General features: G+C 46.8%; 1 protein-coding gene across 1 annotated transcript in view; it reads left to right on the forward strand.

Moving 5' to 3' along the window:
- The window catches only part of RBFOX1 (RNA binding fox-1 homolog 1), a 330,067-nt gene that overhangs the window by 158,124 nt on the left and 157,097 nt on the right, over positions 1–14,846 (forward strand). The gene's annotated exons all lie outside the window — the stretch shown is intronic.

Genomic DNA, 14,846 nt, shown 5'->3' on the forward strand with positions numbered 1-14,846 from the left:
GGGGGGGGGGGGGGGGGGGGGGGGGGGGGGGGGGGGGGGGGGGGGGGGGGGGGGGGGGGGGGGGGGGGGGGGGGGGGGGGGGGGGGAGGGGGCGGGGTGGTGACGGCGGGCGCACCCCTCCCCACGGAGGCTCCTGCCACGGAGCGGGCCGAGAGCTTGTCCCTGTCACAGCAGCTCGCAGAATTCACCTGACTGCAGGCCTCCTCTCCTGCTACTTACTTAAATCAACGCATTGTTCCTTAACTGCCTTTATTCGTGAAGGGAAACTCACTTCTGATTTCGGTTCCTGTTGTTTTGCCTTTGCTGGAATCATGTCCTCTCAGTAGAATTCTACACTGTGAGATTTTTCAAACGGCTTTATGGAGATATAATTTATATACCATCAAATTCACTGCTCTGCGGCGCCCAAGTCACCGGTTCCTAGTGTATTTGCAGAGTTGTGCAACCATTTGGCACGCTCTAATTTCGGAATATTTCTGTCCCCCAGAAAGAGACTTCATGCCTGTTCACAGCTCTTCCCTGCCCCTGTCTTCTTCAGCCTCTTTAGCCTTCTTCATGTCTTTGAGATTCACCTGTGTTCTTTTGTGTTTTCTCTGAGCTGAGGGGGGGGGTGGTTGGGGAGAACTCTGCGGGGCTCACACAGTGTTCTGTATTTTGATGGTGGCTGTTTCTTTACATGACTTAATGCACCAAAAAGAGTACATTTATTGCATGTGAATGCATTCCGTGGATTAAAAGCAAGCACACAGACAAAAACGATGCACTTTATCACCACCATAAATTAAAAAGGAGCATTGTTGGCTATGAATCAAAGATAAGCCTAAACAAAGCTAATTATTAAAAGTAAACACTAGTTTGTTTGTGCATGACCTAAAATAACCCTGCACACCACAGGATGTATCTGTACATTTGAGAAATCTTGTTCTGAGGAATTCTTTGGAAGCTTGGGCACACCACGCCTCGAGTCCAGAACATTTTGTAGATGGAAGGCAATTGTGCCTCTTTCTACTGCCCCCAGGCCTCTGCAAAACCAGAATTTGTGAAGGAATTTCTTGGTTTGAAGCAGGAGCTTATTTTTTTTCGGACTTGCAAGTAACCATTTAGTACTTTGCTACCTGGTATTTCCTTTGGAGGTTAGGTTTGGGGATTTTAACATTGTGTATTGCCTGCCTCCCCTTTTTTAATAGTGGTGAAATATGTCTGTGAATTGAATTTAACATTTCAACCAGTTTAATGTATATAATTCATTGGGGCTGAGAACATTCAGAGTTCAGTGCAGCTAATACTCTATCTAGTTCCAGAACATTTCCCTCACCCCAGGAGGAAACCTCGTACCCATTAAGCAGACACTCCCCATTCCTACAAATGGGCTTTCTGTCCATATGGATTTGCCTTTTCCAGGTATTTCATAAAAGTAGAATCATACCACATGACCTTTCATGACTGGTTTCTTTTCCTTAATAGAATGTTCCAGGGTTGATCCACACTGTATCGTGTATCAGTACTTGATTCTTTTCTGTGACTGAATATAATCCCATTATATGAATATGCCACCCTGTACGTCCCTCCATGTACTGCTGGACATTTGGGTTATTTCCACGTTTGGGGTTTTGTGATCAGTGCTACTGTTGCCTGTTCATAGCTGGCTATTCACACTCAGGGATGACTTCATTTAACGGGTTTGTTTTAGCAGTGTTTGTCACCATTGTGTTGTCTCCCATGTTATAGTGATGGTGTTACTGTTTATTTGCTTTGGGTTATTCGGTGATAGTCAATGATGCTAGGGCTTCAGAAGGTTATTTTAGGACTAAAAAAGGGATAATCATGTCCAATCAGACATGATCTATTAAGCATCAATACACGCCAAGTATACTAACTTGCTGTGGAAGATTCATTCGTTCATGAATATTTTTAAGCATCTACTGTGGCCAGGACTCATCCCAAGTGATGTGGTTGAACTGAAGAGAAATGATCCTTACCCCCTTCTGCCTTTGCGTGAGAGTCATAGAGTGAACATGTGTCCATCAAACAGCTTGTATCACAGATTGTGACACCTGCTTTAGAAAGAGATGGGTGCCCATGGCAGAGTAAGATCATGGGTGCTGCCCACAGATGAGTAGTCTAGGACCATGTCTTCAAGAAGATGGCATTTAAGATGAGAAGACGGTCTTTCCAGATAGAAGGAATACTGAGGCAAATAATACCAAGGGTGAAAAGATCTTGACTTATACAAAGAATTAAAAAGAGACCAGTGTGAAGAAGGTCTGGCCGTGCATTGGCAAAGGATGAAATGGGGCAGTCACCAGGGATCATATCCCACAGGCCTGGTGGATTCGATAGGTGGTGGAATCCCACACTAGGGCCAGTGGGGAACCACGGAAAAGAGTTTAAGTCAGAGGAGGTATAAAATGAAATTGTAAAAGGAAGAGTTAATGATACATACCTAAAATGAGATCTTAATCCAGTTGGCAAATTGTGATGCTCAACATCCTTCTCTCACAAAAGGAACTCTTGAGGGATCAACACAAAGTTGGCTAGGCTGTTGGGTGTCCAGTGTGCCCTGGACGCTGCGGCACCGTGAACAGTGCGCACACATGCTCTCTGTTCTATTATGATTGTAATGTGCCAAGCTCTAGAACATAGATTTTTAAGGCTTTAGCATATTTCGATGATGGAAGGAACACTTGTGGAGGGATGTCCCTCAATATCATGGTTGAAGGAATATACATTTCATAATCTTCTGGTTGCAAGTAACAGAAAATTCAGCAGGGAATGTATTAACCTATACAACAAAAAGTCTTAAAGGTGGGCTGATTTTAGACACAGCTTGGTTTTGCACACATATGTTAGGCTCCAACAGGATCCATTTCAGGCTCTTTTACTTCCTGCTCATCTCCATTCTCTAGTTTTCTGGGATGGTCCCTGGAAGTTCAGGCTCCTTAAATTTTGCCAGATTCCTAGGGAAAGACCGTTGGATTAGTTTCATGAAGACAAGCCCTGGAAATCATTCTCTTTCCCTAGTTTGCATGGTATTAGATCTGTTCAGTAGCTGAAGCTGAGAATGGGTGCCTCATCCCTGGAACCAGTGAGGAGCCCCATACCCAGATATAGAGACCAAGGATGGGCCCACCAGAGTCAGTGATAAGGGGCTTTGGATCTTCTCACTAGACGTAATAAACAGTCAGAAACTGGTCAGAGCTAAGGGTGAGCCATTGTATGGAGAGGCCTAAATAGATACATTTGCTGAGCACAGGGAATGAAGAGAAGGGCAGGCTGATCCTTGAAAAACTTCTAAGTGGTGAGGTTTGGAAAGCACAGGGCCAAGTGAGACATGAATGTGGTGTCCACTGGGTATCCACTGTGGGGGTTGAACCAGGAGAGTGTTGTCAGGGCAGCCTGGCAGGTGTGAACTCAGAAGACATCATTGAAGTTGGCATCACTAGAGACAGAGAGGAAGCAGTGCCCCTAGAGTATTGGGGAGAAATGCTAGGGGGCAGCAATGGAGAAATAAGTGGGAATGGTTGGGGGTAGAGTGCACTACCCATCATAAGCACTTGGAGTAAAGAGAAAGAGAAGACACAACCGACAAGTGTAAGATTTCAGAGGAAGCAGTTTGTACAAGAATAGATTTTGGATCCTATTTTATGCCAAAGAGAAGGCACCTGTGGGGGCAGGTGGTGGGGACAGGGAGCAGAGCTAGGGAATGATGACTCAGGAGAGGTGACCAAGGGTGTACAGATAGAGCAGGTATTCTAGGAAAGGAGAAGAAATACTTTTTTTTATAGCTTTATTAATAAATAATTGGCATGCAATGACCTATCTGTATTTACAGTGTGAAATTTGATGAGTGTTGACACATCAAACAGTACAGAAGTGTAAGCAGCATGGCCCATCCCCCTCAAAGTTTTCTCAGACCGCTCTATGGTCTTTCCTCCTTGGACTCTACCTCATTCCCAGGGGAACCACGGACCTGCTTCTCTCACTCTAGCTGAGCTTTTAATTTCTAGACTTTTCTAGCCACAAAATCAAATGTTATGGGTTCTTATTGCCTGGCTTCTCTCGCTCAGCATCATTGCTTGTAGGTTCATCTGACTTGTCCCACATTATCAGTAGCTCACTGCTTTTCATGGCTGAGTCAGAAACCATTGTGTGGACGTGCTGCAGTTGGTCAGTCCACATACTCGTGGATGGGTATTTGGATTCTTTTCAGCTTTGGGCCACTACAGATAAGGCTCCTGTGAACATCTGGAAACATTTCAGTTTTGAGACAGAAGAGATGTGTCTTAGTCCATTCAGGCTGCTGTAACAAAATCCCATAGACTGTCTTAGAAATAGCAGAAAGGTGTGGCTCACAGATCTGGAGGCTGTAAGTCCAAGCAAGATCAAGGTGCCAGGGTGGTCCAGTGAGGGCCGGTTCCTGGCTCATAGCCGGTGTCTTCACATGGCAGAAGAGGCAAGGGTCTCCTTTATAAGAACACCATCCCACTAATGAGGGCTACACCTCATGCCCTAGTCACCCCTAAAGCCCCAGCATCACTTTAGAATTCTGACATGTGAATGGGGGGAGACAGGAACGTTCAGACCACAGCAAGAAGAAGGAGTGAATGTACCAGCACATGGAGATGTCTCAAAGTCAGAAGATCCTGTGAAGAGTCCCTTCTATGTTGCCTTCGTGTTCTCAGTGACAAGGTCACCATCAGCTGGCAGAAGCAGAGGAGTAGGGGAAGCAATGGAATGATTTCTGAAATGACAAACATGCCAAGAGTCTGGCTCAGATGATTCCTACAATATCTGAAGGGCAACAAGCACCTCTTGGAGCTGACAGAGTGTGAATTTGTGGAGGGTTAGTGTTTGGGGGTGGGGGAGGAGGACATGCTGTTGCAGGAACTTTCAGAAGAAGGGGAACCATAATAGACTGAAGCAAGGATCTTGCCCAGCATTGGAGAGAGGCAGGAACATGTAAGGGGCCATCTTATTTTCTACCAAAAATGATTCTTTTCTCTCTTAGCCAACATGGAAGGTGCTTCTGCTGTCCATGACCTGTAGTTTTCAGTTGGAATTTCATGACCTGGCCAAGCAGAACATGGTCTAAGACAAGTCCACGTCCGAAGGTCCTGCAGCCTCCCCCAGTGACCTAGCACACCCTCTCTCCACTCCAGGTTCTACGTTCCCAAGGCATTTACCTTCCGCGTGGGTCAGACCCATGTTCTTGCAGCCCTAGAATACATATCTCTGTATTAGCATGCCTCAGTTTCTCTCCATAGGGCAGTGTTATGTCTGGAATCACCCTAACTGTCCTTTGTGCACAGTGCTTAATGCCAGTCTGAGGGCACTGTCGAGGACATCATTTCTTTGAGAAACTGAGTAGTTTTGGGTATGAGAAAATGTCCATCCATCTGGTAGGCTCCAAGAACATCTAATATATGCACATGATTTAACACAAAGTGCAGAATCTGTAAAAGGGAAGCAGGATGCACCCAGAGCTCGCAACCAGAGCTAAGGAAAGTACAGACAGAAAAGACTTACCGGGTCATCCTTTCTGGTCCCCAAGGGCTGAGATGAGTCCCTACGGGACATTTTTCTGCTGGATGTCTATTTAATGTAGGCCTCCAAACATATCATGGATGACTGTGTTGACAGAGCCAATACTGTATTATATTAGATACTGCTCCTGACAAGGTATTTTACTCTTGACATATTATAATTAGAGATTTTCAAGTAGTGAATTCTCCATGTATCTCCAGTAGCAACTTAACTTCTATTTTTAACACCTTTGCAGTCTGTTTCAAAGTCTCCCACCGGTTCTGGGATCTGATGGGAGGAAGAATGTGGGTCCTACAGCCTGGTCTGAGCTCAGGGCTCTGTGAACGGGGACACGAGCTGCTTGAAAAGCCAGGGCCTTGACTTTTCAGCTGCTTCCAACTAAAGCATCAGCTGGGTCGTCTTTGACACCTTTAACAAGTGCAGACTGTCGTTGGTGATGACTTCCTGTTTTGAAGCCTTGAAATGCTGGCTCTGCGTCTAAAGCTGGTTGTGTAGGTGAGGAATGGGCAGAACTCAGGGTACTTTTCTGTTCCCTAGCTGTGCTGCTGCTGACATTATTACCATTATATGAAAGCACCTCAGGGTTGTGGTTTAAAAAGCCGTGCTTTAGAAAAGGGTGCACAATGAAAACCAAAATTTCTTAGTGCCCACACACCCCATTCTTCATCTCTCTGCCAGAAACAACAGTCACCAGTTCCTTATATTTCCTTCCAGAAACATTTTGTGCCAGTGGAAGCATATGCCCGTGTCGTGGTCCATTTGGGCTGCTCTCCCAGAAACACTGCAAACTGAGTGCCTTATGAACAGCGGACCTAGATTTCTCACCGTCCTGGGGCTGACAAGTCCATGACCGTGGTGCCGGCGGTGGCCGTATCTGGTGGGGGCGCGTTTCCCACCGTGTCCTCACATGGTGAAGGGGGTGAGGGGCTCTCTGGGGCTTTCATGAGGGCTCCACCCTTATGACCTCCTCACCTCCCAAGCACCCCATCTCCTAGTATCATCACCTTGGGGGTAGGATTTCCGCATCTAAATTTTGGGGGACACAGACATTCAATCTTTAGCAGCTTGCTTGTCTACTTCCTCCCTCCACCCCCCCCCTCTCTCTCTCTCTCTCTCCTCTCTGTTAATCAGATCTTGGCATCTCTAATTCCTCTTCCCAAAGAACAGAACTAAAAGCTGCTGAGCACCCACTTGGGCGCACTGTGCATCTGGGAGAGACTTCTTTGTCACCCTTTGGGATCCAGCTCGTTATTTTTGGCCTTCGCCTGCGATCTTACATGCAGAGGTGTGTCACGGCGGAGTCAAGGCTTTATCTGGGGCTTGTCTTGCAGCGTTGTTATCCATAGTTGGGCTGTCGTGAACAGCTGGGCACAGAGACAGCTGCCCGCTCCGGGTGTCTCTGTGCGGATGGGGAAAAGGAACATGGATCTACATGTCAGCCCACAGAGAGCACATCCGCACCCCCACAGGCAGTGCCTAACAAGGCCCACTTTCCCCACCATTGTTCAACAGTGTGCCACCCAGCTCTCGGCCCCTGGCTGTTCTGACTGCTTGTGCTCAGCCATGGCGGCCCCCTCTCCCAAACAAGAGAAAATAATGTGAAAGTTGTCTGATGTCAGGGAAGAGCGGAGAGAGACGTGCTGCCATTGATCCGAGCCTGCTGTGGTCCACAGTCCCTGAGGGGCACCGTGCACTCCGCATCTTGTTGTGCCCTCCCACCAACCCCTTTAAATGGTATCAGTTCTCCCGTTTTACACTGGGGAAACAGAGGCGCCAAGAGGCCAAAGACATCGTGAGTTTGGGAGAGTTGTGAGTGACCAGCTAGAGAGCTTCACCAGTTCTGTCTCAGGTCAAAGCCTGGCCTCTTTCCTCACACCTCCAGGGTGTTCCTTGAGGGTCTCTTGGCTGGCAGTGTAGGTGACCAGGGCCCGAGGACAGGGCGAATAATCTAGAATGCTCTGCCAGGCTGGGTTCTTCAGCCCTGCTTTTTAATTTAAAGTAGCATGTCATTGAAGAACCTGGATTCCAGGTTTGTTGGGATTAGACCTGCTCCACCATTTGAGAGCTGGAGGGTGGTCTTGGGCTGATCGTTGACCCCTCTGCTCTTATTGTACCTATTGTTCCTTCCTGCCCTGGGCTTCTGCGCTTCTCCGCCCCTTCTTTCCCTTCCCACCGACCCTCAGAGCCGTGCTGTAGAACACCAGAGCGTTCCTCTCCCTGCCGGAGGGCTTCAGCCTGATCTGCTCACACTTAAAATTTGGCCAAATCATTGAGGCATGCCTGTCTTAAAAGTAGGGTGGGTAGCCACATCAGAACAGGAAACGGGGAATAGCAATCTCAAAAATAATAGTTTTTGCTCAGTGAGAGTCAGTCTATGTTCTGAGCACTTTTCACACACACAGTCTCAAGTTGTCTTGACCCTCTATCATCAAAACAAAGTCTTTGAAGTATACATGAGGCATTATCATCCCCACGTTATAGTTAAGGAACTTCCTGAAGGTCATTGTAGCGAATAGGTAGGAGCCACAGCTCCAAACCAGGCGTGTCAGACTCAAGGCCAACATGCCAAAGGGCACAAAGCCCAGAAGGCATCCCCAGTCCTGCAGAAAGGAATTCTTTGCCTGGGAACCTCCCATCCTACCCTGAGGGGGGCCCCAGCAGACCCCAGCATGCACACTGTTACAAGCTTAGCAGGTGCTCTTATTGGAGACCTGCGCCTTGAGCAAACTCCAATAACATGTTTCCGTGGCTTCACAATTGTCCTTTCAGATGCCAGTGCGGCTGAGCTGTTTTGTCCACACTGGTTCTGTTTGCTAAGGTTCATGTTTACTTTAAGGACTCAGGAACCACCTCCTGTTCCCTCACAAGGCCAAGTATTCTGCTTTGGGCTCCTGGATAGCATTGAACTAAATGGCCCATGGCTCTCAGGACAAATGTAAGACCTTCATTACTCAATACCAGGGCCATAGTCCTGTTCTAGAGCCTCTGGTCACCACAGCCCCCAGTCCTGAGGGGCCAGATGGCACAACTAAGCCCACCTTAGGATAACTGTGAGAGGGGCGGAGAGCGAGGAGCATCAGGGACCCCCATGTTTAATGTCCTTTCCTAGGACAGGGGCTGCGGCCCTGGACTCCGCTGGAAGTGAAGGTTCTCATGACAGCTCAGAGAGAATGGCACTGGTCACTGCCATTAGGTGTGATCAAGAGAAGCAGTAAAGACTCAAGTAAAGAGCCTGAAGCTGCCACGCCATTTCTGACAAAGAATGGGACTGTTGGTGTGTGACATAGCCAGCCTGAGCCTCACCTGCCACCTTTGGTCACATGAGGCCTAGAGCAGCAGTGAGGCCCTAAGGAGACAGTGCCGAGGAGGGCTTCATGGTGACAGGCACACGGCAAGCACTCTGCCACCAAAACCATTATAATTATGAAAAAAATCCCATCATTCGTAATGGGAAATCACAGTGTTCTCTGTCCTCACTTTTTCATTCAAATCATTTTTTCAGGAGAATAAATTTATCGTAACAGTTGTGTAACTTTTTGTGTTAAGAGTGAAACTAAGCCCCAAATCCCCACATTGGTTTAAAAGTAATTCTTACAGGGCACCTGGGTGGCTCAGTCGGTTAAGTGTGTGCAACTCTTGATTTCAGCTCAGGTCATAATCTCACAGTTTGTGAGTTTGAACCCCGCATCAGACTCTGTGCTGATACCACAGAGCCTGCTTGGGATTCTCATTCTCTCTCTCTCCCTCTCCCTCTCTCTCCCTCTCCCTCTCTCTTCCCCTCTCTCCCTCTCTCTTCCCCTCTCTCCCTCTCTCCCGCCCCACTCCCCCCTCTTTCCTGCTTGCTTACTTTCTCACTCTCAAAATAAAATGAAAAAAAAAATCTTTAAAAATAAAATAAAAGTAATTCTTACATAGAATAATTTTCATACAAATAGCTTTCAGGCCATTCAAGTCTGAGTCCAACTGATTGGTACAAGCTAGTCATTGATCTAATTAAGTCTAGGCCATGTACAAACACTGCTAAGATTTATTAGGGAAATAAATACACAATTGAAGTTTGGTTTGTAGGGCTCAAAGCTATGTTGCTTTTGCCAAATGAGAGAAGTTCAGACATTCTGAGATGGAGTTAATGTTTCCTTAGGGAGATCTTATTGTCATATTTGAGTTACTGCTTGTGCAGCCATTTGAAATGTTTCACCTTGACTTTCTCTCCATTTTGGTGTTTTGTGCTTATTCACACCTGTATTCATTGTCAAGTTTTATCCTCTGTATGACTAAGCAGTCTCCATCCTTAAGATGTTAGTCTTTGAGCAAGTATGAGTGCACAATGTAATTCTAAAGGGTTAGGCTGATGATCGGGTAATCTGAAGACAAAGTAGGATGTCCATGAGCTGAACAAAGGGCTGGTCCAGGTGTTTGAGGGACCTGATTGCCATCAAATGGCTCCTAGTCCCCTTAGGTGGTTTTGTTGCTTTTACTTATTTTTATTTGATTATTTTTTAAATGAACTTAGAAAGGCACTAATCTGTTTCGTGCACATTATGTGAATTACTCATCAGCCAACCATAGCTCATGCTCGTTAATTGGTGGCCATATATCCTACAAGTTTATAGTGAGTTCATATGAATTCTGTGCTCTATTTAGGTTCTTGGCTGGAGAACGTAGTTGGCTAGGCCCTTTTCACTGACAGTTCCTGGATGATTTGGCCAGACCCTTGGAGTGTTAGAGTCAGAGGAAACCAAAGAGTCCACCTGGTCCATCTTCTCATTGTGTAGATAGAAGGAGATCACGTAAGTTAAAGGCTGAAACCCGGATATTTTCAGGTTTAGGCAAGTGACACACATGTTTAAAAGAGATCAGTTTATGATGGAGACAGAGGTAAAAGCAATCATTAATTTTCTCCATTACCATAGGAGTGATAAAACCACAGGCATGGTGCTGTGTGACCCCTTGGTGGGGACACATGATAGTCTAGAGGACCCATGGGCCATCCAAAGGGGTGCCCCCATCTGCCCATCCAGTCACTGCCGTATTGGATTGCTGACCCAGCCTTATAGTAGCTGTTGATGGTTTTCAAGAGCAAGCAGCCATTTCGATTTTTAAGTGTTCTCTTGTGGACTCCTGTTTTACTTTTGTTATCTGCCCAGCCTCTGAGGATACTGAGTTTATAACCCCGACTTAGTCTTGGGATCTTCATTTATTTTTTTTAAACAAGAGGCAAACTTAGAAGTTTTAATCCTTCACTACAAGTGCATAAAAAAAAGACAGCTTGGATGCTTCTGCATGATAATGCAGAGTCATAGTAGATTAGAGCTTGAAATGACCATCCTGTCTGCCTACTTCACTTGTGAATGATGGCGAGGCTCAGAAAGGGAGAGGGACTTGTCTGAGTCACAGTGAATATGTCAGCAGGCACATCCCAGAAGAAAATTTCCACTGCACCACTCCCCTTCCTACGGACTGTACTTGCTGTGGCCATCCTTTATCACCCCCGCCCCCCCGCACCTTCTATCTCCTGGATGCTGTAGTAGCTTTCAAATTCTGCTCGATTGGGGTTATCTCTGCCCTGAAATGGACAAAGCCCGGTGACTTCAGGAGCAGATCGGGCTGTGTAACTTGGAGCTCCATTTCTCTTTGAAATTCAGTCACTAGCCAGGAGCATCAAGGCCTTCCTCTCACTGAGGCTTCCACACTTCTATAAAGAGTCTTTATTTTACTTCGTTCTCTCCTGCTGATCCTGTTGGTTCATTCAGCAGTATTATATATTCCAGCCAGCTCTGGGCTGAATCACTGCTGGGTCAAAACACTCCAGCCAAGGGGTCTGGGTTTCTGCCTTTTTCACCCCTGGAGAGCACAGAGGCAGTCAGATTGTGCAGTCCTACCCTTCCGTGTTCAGCTGCATCTGAGTTACTGCAGAGGCCCCCTGCCCCCGTAGAGGAACCACTGAGGCCTCGTGAGGCAGGAGAGCCTGGTAGGTGAGCCCAGTAGAACGGAGACCCCACCGATGCTAGGGGTTCTCCAGCTCCTGGACTTTGGAGAGAGGGTCACTACAATCCAAACAGCAAGCCGTCTTCTAATATCAGGGACAGAGGGTATCTGGGCTCAAGGACCCGGTTTTTATGTGACCTCCGTGTCCTCCACGGGCAAGCACATTCCCAGCAGGCCAGGTGTGTACCCTCCACGGACCCACACAGACCAGGCCTTCGGAGCAAGGTGGTTTGAAGCCTTAAGGGTTTCAGATTTGCTTTTGAAGCAAAAAGGCAATTTTCTTCCTTTAAAAAAATGGATAGAGTTAGTTAAAAACAACACAAGGTGGAAAGTTTGGATTCCCCTGGTCTTTTGAAAATGGGAAATGTAAATATGCATTCTGATTGGTAAATAGAGAAAAACAAATTGGAAATGTCTTGGACTGAAAAGAATTTTTTTTAAGAAAAGAGGCAGCTATCATTTATTAATAATGGTTGGTAACAGTAACTAGCATTCAGTGAACATACACTAGATACCCAATGCAGTGATGCTTCAACCTTTAGGTGCATGGAGCGTCTGGGCGGCTCAGTGGGCTAAGGGTCATGATCTCACAGTTTGTGGGTTCAAGCCCCGCATTGGGTTCTGTGCTGACACTCAGAGCCTGGAGCCTGCTTCGGATTCTATGCCTTCCTCTCTCTACCCCTCCTTCTCTCTCTCTATCTGCCTCTGTCTCTGTCTATCTGCCCCTCTCTCTCTCTCTCTCTCTCTCTCTCTCTCTCTCTCTCTCTCTCTCTCTCTCTCTCTCAAAAAATTAAAAAAAAAAAAAACTTTAGGTGCATGACCTGAGTGAATCTGATAGTATCCAGAGGAGGCAGGTACCCTAACTGACTCCTTGTCACCTCAGTGAGAAAACTAGAACATAGAGAAATCAAGGAGACTGCCCAAGGTCACATCATGAAGCCAAAATGGGCAGAGCAGGGATTTGGAGGCAGCCAGTCCAACTCCAGAATCCCCTCCCTTATTCACTACAAGAGCCAAGCACTAGGAAGCACTTTGTCTTCACATCCCTTAGCCCACCAAGGGATGGGTGTGACCCTGCCAGAAGTCTAGATGACGAAACAGAGGCCCAGAGGTTAAGTAACTTGCCCCAAGGCCATACAGCGAACAAAGGAAGGAGTGTAAATGTATGCAGAGGCCTGGCAGATTCCTAAACCCACATTGTGTGACTTCCCCGTCAGAAGCAGTTTATTTTACCTAAATGGCATTCCCTGCTATTTTAATCATGATATCATAGCAGACAAATGTGTTAATAATCTTTGTCCCCATAATTCTGTGTTTAGCTCAAAACGTCTTCAATTTACACCCCCCCACACACACACAAAAGCCCCTTCTCACCCCCTCCTCCCATCCCCCAAACCCCCCATACCCTCAGGGCATTCAGTGGCCCCACAGAGTGAAAAGGGCCTCAACCCATTTGGCAGGCTGACTGAGGTCGCCTGGATCTCCCAGAGAAACTTGCTACAAGTAAATCGCTAATTATAACCCAAATTGTTTTTGACTTCTGCATCTCTGTTTCACGTTGTAACACTGTAATTTAAAGAGATTGTTCCTGGACTTTTTTAGGGGAAGAAATTAACCACCTTTTTTTTTCCCCCAAGAAAAGCAGTGGTAACAGCGGTACAGGAATGACAGGAGGTGGGTCCCGTCCCTGCTTCCCTCTACCCAGCTTGACTTGCAAGTTCGAGCTGGGTTAGCAGTTACGCAAGGGTTTCCAGGCTCTGTGTCTGGGTGACACCCGTCTGGTGGCTTTGCCAAAGGGACAGAGAACAGGAGGGTGGGGCAGGCTTGGGAAGAAGAGGCCCCATGACTCCAGGAGTGATGGTGTGGACTCGGAAGGCAGGCCAGGTACATTAGTCCTTGGATTTGGGGGCCATCTCCTGTTTTGAGCCACTGACATTCTTGACAAAGACTAGAGAGGACCTGGTCACAGATTGAAAAGGGGAGTTGGACGAGTTGCCTGGATCTCAGAGCCTTGACTGTCTTTCTTCCTGGCCCCGCTATCCATGGGACCCAAGGTTCCATTTTCCCTCTTCCCTCCACCTTACTCCAGCCCTTGGTATCAGCATTAAGTCAGGCCAAAATTTGGCAAACTATACCCGGTAGGTCTATACAGGCCCACTGCCTGTTCTCAATAAAGTTTCACTGGGGCACAGCCACACTGATTCATCCATGTATTGTCTGTGCTGCTTTGCTTTTGCAGAGCTGAGTGATTGCAGCGGACATATTACCCACTGAGCTGAAAATGCTTCCTCTCTGGCCCTCTCCAGAAAAGGTTCGCCGACTCGTGATCTAGGCCAAAGGTGACATATTGTTGGCCTGCTGGCTTTATTTAGACCTCAGGCCTGTTCTGTTGGTTTCACAAATGGAATGAATTGGCTACATTTAAAATGGGAGATTTCACAGTATAATCTGGCTTTGACTTAAAACAAGGAAAAGTTTACCAGAACACAGTTCTGATGTGCTAGTGTTGGGGACGGGGCTGTCCCTGGAGGCTGTTTGCCATGGTGGTCACCACTCCCTATGGTGTTACCAAGCTTACTGGCCTTGGTATGCATTCAAGTTTGGCTAGGTCATCTGGGTCTTTGGGTTATTGTTTAATAAAATATTTCCAATTTCTCCCCTGGCCAGTGGAATTACATTTCTTTTATTCTTTCTCCTACACCATACTGACCTTCCCTGCGGAACTCTGGCAAGAAAATAAATGTCAATGTAATGCCAGAATTTAGTGAATCCCAGAGTTCTATCAGAAATGTAGCATCCCTGTCTGCCCCCAATCCATCCGTACTCACATACACACGTGCACACACAGCCCCTCTTTTCTCAAGAAACTTTGGGAATCAAAACCTATATCACTGTTTTCTTTGATTTAAATCAAAGCTGGATTAGTGTTATATTCTTTTGCAGTCACGGAATTAATATCACAATTATTATTATTAATAGATATTTATGGTGTTGGCCAATGTTACTCAGGCTTTAAGTTCATTAATTCTAAACCAGTAGAGTGGCTGATAGGCTTACTCCCATTTCATAGATAAGGAAAACAGAGTCCCAGAGAGGTGACGTGAAAGACCCTAGGGTGTACTGTCAGTAAGTGATGGGCATGAGCCCAAACCCAGTCCTGGCCAAGGCCATGGCACTGCTCTGTCTGATAGAACATGGCGCCTCTTTAAAGCACGTGAGCACGAACACTGCAGCCAACTCTTGACTGGAGTAGACACTGGTGCCCAGCTCTGGAACTGACACATACAGTGTACTAAGCCCCCAGGTCACTTCTG

Source organism: Suricata suricatta, chromosome 8, assembly GCF_006229205.1.
Source record: "Suricata suricatta isolate VVHF042 chromosome 8, meerkat_22Aug2017_6uvM2_HiC, whole genome shotgun sequence".
Classification (NCBI taxonomy): Eukaryota; Metazoa; Chordata; class Mammalia; order Carnivora; family Herpestidae; genus Suricata; species Suricata suricatta.